This window comes from Ranitomeya imitator, chromosome 6 (genome assembly GCF_032444005.1).
Source record: "Ranitomeya imitator isolate aRanImi1 chromosome 6, aRanImi1.pri, whole genome shotgun sequence".
In the NCBI taxonomy this organism is placed as follows: Eukaryota; Metazoa; Chordata; class Amphibia; order Anura; family Dendrobatidae; genus Ranitomeya; species Ranitomeya imitator.
Genome location: NC_091287.1, coordinates 286856351 through 286868608, shown reverse-complemented (window position 1 = coordinate 286868608; position 12258 = coordinate 286856351). Strand labels below are relative to the sequence as shown.

At 42.5% G+C, this 12258-nt stretch overlaps 1 protein-coding gene across 2 annotated transcripts in view; it reads right to left on the bottom strand.

Annotated features, from left to right (window-relative positions):
• Nucleotides 1-11888, bottom strand: part of CDH20 (cadherin 20) — a 762886-nt gene extending 750998 nt beyond the window's left edge. The window contains exon 1 of one of the 2 annotated variants that reach the window (XM_069730620.1): nt 11372-11888. The gene's annotated coding sequence lies outside the window, so the exon portion shown is untranslated. The remainder of the gene's footprint in view (nt 1-11371) is intronic. The other variant, XM_069730619.1, reaches the window with a different exon arrangement.
• Between the last annotated feature and the right edge of the window lie 370 nt (nt 11889-12258).

The following is a 12258-nucleotide window of genomic DNA, read 5'->3' as shown; positions in this document are numbered from 1 at the left end:
TGTTATCGAGTCCAAAGTGAGGCCTAAAAACTCCTGAACCCTGGTCGGTTCTAGTTTTGACTTTTGGAGATTTAGGAGCCAACCTAACTCTGTTAGGATTTTTATCACTCTGTCGCATTGTTGGCGACAATGTTGGGCCGAGTTGCTGACAATTAGGAAGTCGTCCAGATACGGTATTATTAGAATGTCTTTTTCTCTTATGTGGGCCATCATTTCCGCTACCAATTTGGTAAATATCCGAGGCGCTACCGAGATGCCAAATGGAAGGGCCTTGTACTGGTATTGTTTTATTTCTCCTCCCATGACTACTGCTAGTCTGAGGTATTTCTGGGCATTTTTGTGGATGGGGACATGATAGTACGCGTCGCTGAGATCCAACACTATCATGAAGCAATTCGGAAACAGGTTTTTTATTGTTGATTTTATTGATTCCATTTTGAAGGATTGATTTTTTACATAACTGTTTAGTTTCCGTAAATTGATTATTGTGCGGAAAGAACCATCCGGTTTTGGGACTAGAAATAGTGGGGAAAAGAACCCTTTGCCTCTTTCCAGTAGGGGAACTTTTTGGATCACATCTTTCATTATGAGCTTTGAAATTTCTTGTTCCAAGGCCTGTTGCTGCTGAGGTGAGGGTTTTAGTGGGGTGACCACATAGTTTTGGGGAGGAAGGGAGGTAAAGTTTATTTGAAGTCCCATCTTTATCAGATCTAAAATCCAAGAATTGGTTGAAATTTTTTCCCAGGCCGGAAGGTATTGAGACAATCTCCCTCCCACCCTGGGGAAGGTGTCACTTAGGGGGTTTTTTATCTCTTGGAGAATTACCGAAGAGGAAGCCCCTATCCTTCCTTCTCCCATCATCCCATCTGTTCTGTTCCCTTGGGGGACGTCTGCGAAAAAACTTCCTACTCCGAAAGGGCCGTCTAACAAATGGTGCGGCTAAGATAGGGAACCCCTTTTTCTTATCCCCTGCTTTTTGCAAAATGTCATCTAGGGTTTCCCCAAATAAGAATTTCCCTTCACATGGAATTGAACAGAGTTTTTGTTTGGTCTGTAGGTCGCCCGGCCAGCTTTTTAACCACAGTGTCCTACGAGCTGCATTGGACAGGGCTGCCGATTTTGAAGTAAGCTTGATTGAATCGGCTGATGAATCTGCCAAAAAGGCTGCCGCCCCTCTAATCATGGGAATTGATTCAATCATTTTATGTCTAGATACTCCATCTTTTAGTTGCTTTTCCAAGTTATCTATCCAGATCATTAAAGATCTGGAAGTACATGCGGCTGCTATTGCAGGTCTTAGACACCCCCCTGCCGATTCCCAGGCCCCTTTAAGGAAAGTATCAGCTCTTTTATCGAGGGGATCCTTCAGAGTTCCCATGTCCTCAAAGGGCAATGCGAATTTTTTTGATGCTTTGGCTACTGCTACGTCGAGTTTTGGTGCCTTGTCCCATGACGTAGAAGCCTCTTCCTCGAAGGGATATTTTCTTTTAAGGGAGGGGACAGATGAATTTTTCCTTTCTGGTTTCTCCCACTCTTTCTTTATTAATGCTTGAATATTCTCGTTAAGTGGGAAGACTCTGCGCCTTTTCTGTCCTAGGCCCCCAAACATAATGTCCTGTACTGTTTTGTCAGGACGAGGATCTACAACCCCCATGGTTGATCTTACGGCCTTTACAAGGGCATCTACTTCGTCTAATGGGAAGCAGTGGCGGCCTCCGCTCTCAGAATCCGAGGAGGAGGAGGAACCCTGTCTGTCTGAAGCGTCCCCCTCAGGACTAGAAGAATCAGAGTGAGAATAGGGCACAGGTGTTTTTTCCTCGACCCCTTCCCCTTTAAGAGATTTAAATACTGTTTCCACCTCTGATCTTATTACAGATCGCAATTCAGAGGCGAAACTAGGGGTTTCTTCACATAGGACTTGTCCTATACAGGAGCCACACAATTTCTTATCCCAGTTTTGCAACAGGGGTTCACTGCATAAGGGGCAGACTCTATTCTTAGTTTTCTCCGTTTTTTTTCTTGCCTAAAAACAAACGGAAAAGGGGGACCCCAATTATTTGGTGAACTTTCACGAAGATCACTCACCCATCTTGCGCAGCCACAGGTACCGGTTCTGGAGGAGGTATAGGATCCTGTATCAGATCCGTAGTCTGCGGTGTCGACTGGTTAGGCATATTGGCTTTACTATGCGGCGTGGAATGGCTGCTGGAGCGGGTACTGCGGGTGCCTGCAGAGGACCTTTTCTTTTGGTCATCTGGCTTGCGCTGGTGGTGCCGCTGACGCTGGCGTTGCTGCTGCTGCTGCGGTGGCTGCTGCTGCTGCTGCTGCAAGGGCTGCGCCTGCTGGAGCTGCTGGTCGCTGTCCTCCATTATTAGGACTGCATGCAGCAAGGAGCGGTTCCACAGCGGTGTTTAAATATCATCCCCTCCTCCAGGGCTGCGTTCCCGGAAAGCGCTGATCCCCCTTGGATCACTGAGCATGCGCGCTCTGCCCGGGACCCGGAAGTAGTACCTTCTATATCCGGTGCGGCGGCCATCTTGGTGTCCTTACACACACCACGCCACCGCTCCGAATCAGGAAGTGCCTGCTCACCGCCGAGGCACACCGGGTCCCCGAAGCCCCTACCCCAATCTGGGGAGGCGGCCGCGCTTCCCTCCGCGCACTCTGCAGCCCCATCGGACCCAGCAGCGGCAGCGTCGGATACCGCGCCAGCCGTGACAGGGGCCTCCCCGCCGTCATAGGTCGACTGGTCGGCTCCGGATCTCAGGTACCATCCTAGAGGGTTCCCTGTCAGGACAGGAAACAAAACTGACGCAGGAGAGAGGTACCGCCCTTTTTATCCTGTAGGTTTCCTGTCCTGAAGGGCGGATTCCCTCTCTGGTAGTGCTGTCATGGGCGACTGAGAAAATAAGATGTAAAGACACTGATTTTAGCACTTTGAAGTTATCTCTGTTACTGCTGGTTGTTTATACAAATATCTTTAGTTACCACATCTGGAGTTATTGCTACCTCAGCATTGGTTGACTCAGGTTCCACTTTAGATATCATTGTCATTGATTTTGCTATCGAGTGTGCGTACACAGTATCAACTCTTGGTCATCTTATTCAAGTATCAGCAATAGATAATTCTTCTCTTACCCAAAGTCTTGTTACTTCTAAGGCTTAGAATGTGTATATGAAGATCGGAGTGTTACACACAGAAACTACGTCTTTCATGGTCTTTCCTTCATTACAAGCTAAAGTTTTGTTGGCTATGCCCTAGTTGGTGAAACAAAATCCTTACATCAGAGTCGGGAGGTTAAGTCTTGGGGGAGTAATTTTTTCAAATTATCTAAATTTCTAGCATTCATGAGATCTCTTCTTCCACATCTTATTCAGGATTTTGAGGATGTTTTTTCTGAGACTGAATGTGAAGTTCTTCCCCTGCATGGGTCATATGATTTATCCCAAATCTTCTCTGTTTAATCTCTCTCTTCTGGAAAAAGATGCCTTGAAAGAGTAAATTCAAAAGAGTCTCTCCAAGGGTCACATAAGGGTTTCCACCTCACCAGTCACCATGGGATTTTTTTTGTTAAGACAAAAGATGTTTGGATTTTAAAGAGAGTAAAAAGATTACTGTACATAACTCATACCCACACCTCATATTCCTGATTTGTTTAGTCAACTAGCAAGGGCCAAGTGGTTTTCTAAACTGGATCTGAGAAGGGCATATAACCTTATACGTGTTTGCCAAGGCGACTAAGGTGCTGACTGTACCTGTGGGGTCTTCTAGGGCTGCTGATGCTTTTGCTGCTCTCAAGTTAACGTTTTAAAAGGTGTCAGTCCTCAGTCAAACCAATATTGATTTGTCTTCTGAGACAGCCAAGAGCTGCTACTGCGCAGGCGCCTGGAGCGCCATCTTGGTGGAGGAATTTTTTGTTTTCTAATGTAAGATGGCACTGCCAGCGCATGCTCAGTAGCAGCTATCGGATCACAGTAGCAGACACCGATAGCTGCTACTGCGCAGGCGCGGTGGGCACCATTATCAGAATGATTTTTTTTCCCTAGCTGAATAACATGAATAAAATATAGTTTTGACACAGAAAACATGTGACTATGCTGCAGAGCAGGTGCGACGGCTGGCACCTGCCTGCAGAAGTTTTTTTTTTTTTTTTAAATATATACAAATATTCATAATGCAAACTAGGGGGCAGGTCAGTGAGGGATCAATGACCTGTCATCAGAATACATTATGAATATCTAAGCAGAGCACCACATAGAGACCCTTCAGGCCCACCTTAGGGCACGAGCGTATCATTAACTACAGTCTGAAAATAAATATTAAAAAACAACCACAAGATGGATTTCATCAACCAAGGGATCATTTTAATCATTATAACAGTGCTGACCTGACTCTGTAGGTTACTGAGCACAATTCTGCTGATAGCAGAAACTATTACAAACTATTTTTTTCATAGCAATTCTCATTATGGTGTAGAATTACATGTTTCACCTTGTGCTGAGGTGTTCTTCAGGCTTACACCATACCGTTCGCTGTATTGAGAATACCGATACTAGTGTTGAGCGATACCGTCCGATACTTGAAAGTATCGGATAGTATCGGCCGATACCCGAAAAATATCGGATATCGCCGATACCGACTCATTTTAAACAAAGAAGCCGGCCGGTTACCAGCGTGATACTTGCGGTATCGGAATGCTCAACACTAGTGTTGGTATCGGCCAATCAGAAGCCGCGACGTCATTCTCATTCACAAAACTCCTAATTCTCGGAATTAAGGACCTGCGAATGACGTTGCGGCTTCTGATTGGTCGCGTGCCGGTCACATGGGCAGCACGCAACCAATCAGAACCCGCGACGTCATTCGCAGGTCCTGAAGGCGCTCATTTTAAACAAAGAAGCCGGCCGGTTACCAGCGTGATGTCCAGGGGCCACCGGAGAGGTGAGCATATCAATATTTTTTATTTTAATTCTTTATTTTACACATCCCTATGGATCCCAGGGCCTGAAGGAGAGTTTCCTCTCCTTCAGACCCTGGGAACCATGAGAATACCTTCCGATACTTGATGTCCCATTGACTTGTATTGGTATCGGCGATATCCGATATTTTTCGGGTATCGGCCGATACTATCCGATACCGATACTTTCAAGTATCGGACGGTATCGCTCAACACTACTCAACACTAACCGATACATATTTTCCTGAATACGTTTACTATTTCCAAATAAAGAAGATCTTAAAACCAGGATTGAAGCAGCGAGAAACCAAGTACTGTATATTATGTTTTTACTTAAAAAAAAAAAAAAAAAAACATAAAAAAAAATCTACTCACTTGGTTTAACTTTTGTTACAGGTATGTTGCAGCTTTTGACATCATGACCATTCATCATATTTTTTTTAATTTGAGTTCACAAATTGTGTAAAGTATGCATTTGAGTGCATTAATATAGTTTTGCACTTATAAATGCAATTGTACAAAAATAATTGCTAAGTAGAAAGAATTGTTTATTTATCTTTATGTATATACTAGATGGTGGCCCGATTCCAACGCATCGGGTATTCTAGAATATGCATGTCCACGTAGTATATTGCCCAGTTACGTAGTATATTGCCCAGTAACGTAGTATATTGCCCAGCCACGTAGTATATTGCCCAGCCACATAGTACTTTTCCCAGTCACGTAGTATATTGCCCAGCCATGTAGTATATTGCCCAGCCACGTAGTATATTGCCCAGCCACATAGGATATTGTCCAGCGACATAGTATGTTGCCCAGTAATGTAGTATATTGCCCAGCCATGTAGTACTGTATATTGCCCAGCGACGTAGTATATTGCCCAGCTACGTAGTATATTGCCCAGTCACGTAGTATATTGCCCAGTCACGTAGTATATTGCCCAGTCACGTAGTATATTGCCCAGCCACATAGTATATTGCCCAGTCACGTAGTATATTGCCCAGTCACGTAGTATATTGCCCAGTCACATAGTATATTGCCCAGCTACGTAGTATACAGCACAGAGTCACGTAGTATGCAGCACAGAGCCACGTAGTATATTGCCCAGCCACGTAGTATATAACACTGCCCACGCAGTATATAACAGTGGCCACGTAATATATAGCACAGCCCACGTAGTATAGAGCAGAGCCCACGGAGTATATCACACAGCCCACATAGTATATAACACTGCCTATGTAGTATACAGCACAGAGCCACGGGGGTATCTAACACAGCCCACATAGTATACAGCAGTGTGGGCACATATGCCTGTTAAAAAAATTGCGAGACCGCAAAGTATTTTGGGTAATTTTGCAATGCATCTATGGGAACGGAAGATGGCAGAGGCCGCGCGCGGCTCAGCGGACAACGGAGGGCGAGTATAGCAGGTTTTTTGTTTTTTTTATTATTTTTAACATTACTTTTTTTACTATTGATGCCACATAGGCAGCATCAATGGTAAAAGGTTGGGGACACACAGGGTTAATACCGGCAGTAACGGAGTGCGTTACCCGTGGCATAACACGGTCCGTTACCGCCAGCATTAACCCTGTGTTAACCCTGTGTTAGCGGTGGCCGGAGGGGAGTATGCGGGCGCCGGGCAGTGACTGCGGGGAGTAAGGAGCCGCCATTTTCTTCCGGACTGTGCCCGTTGCTGATTGGTCGCGGCAAAACAGCCACAACCAATCAGCGACTTGGATTTCCTTGACAGAGGCCACGACCAATGAATATCCGGGACAGACAGAAGGACAGACAGAAAGACAGACAGACAGATGGAAGTGACCATTAGACAATTATATAGTAGATACTTATGAATTCATAGGTGATATGACACATATGACATATTCTGTACATTTTTTAATCTGATATTTTATATATGTCTGCAATATACTTTGTATTTTATAATCGACCATCTCCCAATAAATTTTTTTTGTACTTCCAGGGTTTATACTCTGACATTTATCAGCAGGAAATATAATGCACACAATAAAATGTAGAGCAGAACACCAATTACACCCTAAAGCATCACTTAGAGAACAGGAATTTGTTATCCTCTCCCCTATTTCAAAGGGATATCCAGAGACCAAAGTGGTTCAATTTTTTGGTTCCTATAGCAACCAGCAATCTTATTGAATTAGGACATGCTCTTAAAGAAGCACCCATGTGAAAGTTTTTATCCTCTTAAAATATTGCCATCATACTATACAGAGAAGAAATGTGGTTGCCCATGGCTTCTTGTGGTGAAAACAGCTGATCCCAAGAGGGTAGAGATGATGGACCCATGAGGATGAGCTGATGTTTGCATTGGATTTTTTCCTACATAGGGTAATTCTCAATGAGTCTTAAGGGTAGAAGAAGGCATGAGCATGGTGGTAACCACATCAATCTTGGTCAGTTTCAATGGTCACTGCATTTCTGAGATAATCTTACCAGAAAAACAGAAATAATTTGGTCCAGAAGAAATGAAGGGTCCTCTACATAATGAGTAGATCCATACCCCTAAGTGGAGAAGAATAAAACATAACTTTTATTATGGCATGAAGCCACACAACAAAAAAAAACTATAACCAAACAGACTAGTTATCCCCAGAAAGGACACGATGATATCCTCCACAGCGTATTGGAGATATCATGAAAACTTGTAAGGGCAGGAGCTTTGGGGATAGTCTATCGATAGCCCCATAGGGACTGACATAGGGACTGTCATCTCCGTCACTATTCCGGATTACCTTCTGACCAGAAATTTTCCGGCGCTCCTGGGCCCTCATCTTGGAACCGGTGAGATTGTTCCTTTTTTTTATGTTATTTATAGCCATCAGTGGCACTGCCTATAGGCTACTTGTGATGGTTTTTATTGTTTGTTCATGTAACTAGTCTGACGTTAGGTGCTGTTGATGTTATTCTACTCCAGCCTCATATGTCATTGACTAGTTTTCATGATATCTCCAATACGCTGTGGAGGATATCATCGTGTCCTTTCTGGGGATAACTAGTCTTCGTGGCGATCATACCAATTGTTTGAGACTTTACCCCAGTTTTTTACTTCACTTGGGTGTTTGGTTATAGTTTTTTTGTTGTGTGGCTTCATGCCATAATAAAAGTTATGTTTTATTCTTCTCCACTTATGCTTTGTTAGATATATGATTTATAGTGGTACTGTCTACGTGACCTTCAGTCATTATACAGACTCTGCTTTGTTTCTAGATCCATACCCCAGAGGAAATATGTAGCACTACACCGTCATTATGTCCACACTGAATGTGCTGAATAAATTAAAATGTGTTATTTGTTTTAGCTTTTTCTACACTGACCAAGAAATGTGATGTAATGCATGCAGATTGAGGATTTCATAAGAAATTGATTTCGGTTGAGGAGGCATGACATACAGAGTAATTGATTACCACGCTGAACTGCTCTATTACCTGTTTTGTCTTTAAAGATATCTATTTAGAATGATGGTTTAGCGTATTAGCATTAAATATCTCAAAACTGATTGCATAATTAAAGATTCATGTTTTTAACAGTTTACGTGCAGCATTTAGAACCTTCAAGAGTTCAAGAACAGCATATTCATGGACATCAGATTTCTTATACTGGCATCATGGCTTTCTTTTTTCAGAAAACTAGTCAAATACATAAAAACTATTATGATCGGCTAATCTATCATGATCCTTTAATATCCATTTCGTAAATCCATCATGATCCATACAGATGCACTGTGACCTATTTAACTTACCCCCATGCGTACGAAAACTGATGGAAATGAAATCGAACAAGTATGAACACGAATTTCAGAAATTAGTAAATGGGACTATCTGAAATCTTCATAAAATCAGGTACTAATAATAGCCATGAAACTTAATGGTTCCCAATGTCATTCTAATATAATCCTTCAAATAGAGCAAAAATATGGATTACTGTCCTAACGTCTTCGTATATAGGTATCACAGGTGGTCTCCACAAAGTTTTAACCATAGACTTGAGCTGTGATGGATGACATTATAAGAATATTCTATTTCAAATGATATTCGGAATGAGAACTCGGAAGTCCATAAAATGTAACAACTCAGAGCAAGAATTCACATTTAGCGTGTGTTTCAAAGCCAATACCAACCATCCTTACATGTATTATATATGTTCACATGAATATATTATGAAGCTATCTGTCCGAGTTAATAACAAAATAGCATTTGCTTCCTCCTGATTGGGAATGTATGTTTTAGCATAGGTTTGCAAACTTAAAATTGACTATCCCACCAATATTCATGTACCCCACATCTATTATTTCCTCTTTGCTGCTGCTTCAGTTATTGTTGACAGGTTACATCAGTGATATCACGACTACATTGAATGTGACCACTGCAGCCAGTCAATTGGCTCAGTGGCTCTGGAGATATAGATGGAAAACGGGAAAAACGTGGCTTAAAAGTTATTGCTTTATTACAGCCCAGTCGAAGGATACAGACAGAAGAGATATAGATGGCATGAGTCACTGAGCTCAATGACTAACTGAAGGGTCACATGTGGTCTACTTGTGATGTCACTGCTGTAGCTGTGATATCACCACTGTATGTATTCAACAAAGATTGGTGCAGCAGCAGAGGCCCATGATTGAACATGGGAAAGAAGAATAACGATGTGTGTTTCTATCTTTTAAGTGACTCAACAAGCTTGTGCTAAAACTAAAAAGATATTCCAGACAATTAACTCATCGAAGTATGTGTATATATATATATATATATATATATATATATAACACTAGTGTGGCAGCAAATACTTAGATGATTTTAAAAGGCAAGGATTGCACAATGCCTGAATTCTTCAAGCTTTTCCTACTCCTAAGCATTAGCACCTATTCTTTTAATCACCACATAAAATACTGTGACTATATGTGAATTACCGGGACACAGGAAATTACTTTCTATGGAGGGATATTAGCATTTGGAATCAAAGCTCACTACCCAGAACCTTACTTAGCAGTTAATCTCCCTGAAGTTTACAGCAGTACAATCAGCCACTAGACACACTGCAAGAATCATATATAGGGCAGAGATCTTTCTTTGTAAAATGTATATATATATATATATGTATATTCCAACATAAGTGAAAAATTCATAGCGCACAGTCTATGGTCGGACATCAATAAACCTTCCGCTTGGGGTGACGATGTGACACTTGCAATATTTCACAACTGCATTGCTGTTCATTGACCCTGAGTAAATAGTATAATGGACATACAGTATATGTTAATGCATGTATATAAAAACACTTTGACTCAGGAATGATTGTCATTTTCTTCCTGCTACCCAGCACCATTAATTTCTGCCTTACTTCACACACACACACACACACACACACCAGTTATGATGACAGAATCTCCAATCAGAATGAACAATTAAGCCTATAATTATTCCAGTCAGCCCGCATACAATGAAATCCTTATTCGGAGCCTCCAGCCTGCTTTGGCAGAGCTTGCCTCACTGGCCCCCTTGGCTTCCACCAGAATCAGCTGCCTGCATTTTTTAAGCATCCCAGTCTTTTCACTGCCAATAATGTGCTTCAACTCTCCCTGAGGAGCGAAAAATGTTTTAATGGCTAAAAAGTCCAATTGTCCTCTCTATCACTGCATGGCGCAAGTCTGATAACTGCTTCCTAACAAGTGAATTGCATTTTTTTCCCCTCTAGCAGGCAATTTCCCTTCTCCCCTTTGCCGGTGGTAGAACATAATCGGAGATCTTCTGTATTTAATAGCAATCTCTTGGGCGCAAGGTGACCTGGATATCTCCCCTTATTTCTCTGCAGAGAAGAAAAAAGTTCCCAAGTCCAAGGCTGAAAGATAATGTGAGATGAAGAACAGCTAAGGTCGAGCTGTCCCTTCTGCATAATGGAGAAGACGCGTGTCAAGTTTGTCGGAAAGTTGGAGAAACTTATCTGAGTTGATTAAGGAGACACAAAAAAAAAAAGTTGGAGTCTGCGTATTTTTGAGAAAAACAGGTTGGGAAGAATGAGCAGCACTGATAGGGAGCTGTCCATGGTGCTGAACTGTGCTCAGCTGGTAACGATCGTACTATATACTGCTATATATGTCAAGATCGTCCTGAATAGTGGATCCCACAGTCTAGCAGATAACAATATCATTGTCTGCCTGCTAATTATTATTTTTATTTATTTATATAGCACCATTAATTCCATGGTGCTGTACATGAGAAAGGAGTTACATACAGGGTTATAGATATCATTTACAGTAAACAAGTTTACAGTGGCGGACTGGTACGGAGGGGAGAGGACCCTGTCCCTGCGGACTCACATTCTATGCTAATCCTATATGGCTACAGTGCTTTCTTGCAGGGTAGAGCATCAAACTTCCTTACCTGCTGTGTGTCTCCCCCGCAGCCTTCCAGAGATCTCTCCTCCCTTGGTGCACAGCTTGTCCTCCTAGCCGGCTGGCTCCTTACAATCCTCCCTGTGGCTGTGTGCTCAGTGACGGGAGCTGTGGAGCTGGCACACCGGTCTCCTGTGATAGGAACCTTGCTCACTCACATGCTCTTTCTCTCCAAGTGGCTTCTGTTTGCTTGTGCCACAGCTTCTCATTCTCCTGCTCATGAATATTCTGACAGGGGTTAATGCTGCTGAAGTCAATTGAATTAGCCGATTGGTGCCAAGAGCCGCACTCCTTCCTTCTCAGGAGATGTCTGGAACGGCACCAGATGGAAGTAATTAGTGTCCACTTGGCACCCTGGGGCTCACTCCCTGCAGTTCGGATTGGACTCCTCAAGAGAGACCCCCAAAAGAGAGCTGAAGCTTTAACCGTTCACTTCCCATCATTCTGATTGGTAAAGGCAGCTGCCTGGTACAGTAAAAAGCAAACTATTCAAATCAGTCTCTTCTAAAAAAATAAGCAGCTGCCCTCCCTCCTTCTACAATCACTTTGATTTGTAACATGACATTTACTGCATGCAAATATCAATAGCAGTCAATATATGTCAGGGATTGATGATTTACAAAAACAAACAATTTGCAAAATCCACTTGTCATTTCAACAACCGAATAACCGAACCTAAAATATGAGCAATCTCATGCTGCCTTCATTCCTTATATGTAAAAACTGCATACTAATCTAATATACACAGAACTACCCCCAATCTAATGTAACTTTCCATTCACTCTCTTTGATTAAGTGCTTTATTTTCACCAGCATTCTGTCAGCACTATAGGGGCTAGAACATCCTTTCCCTCTCTTTCCAGCATGCATTGCACC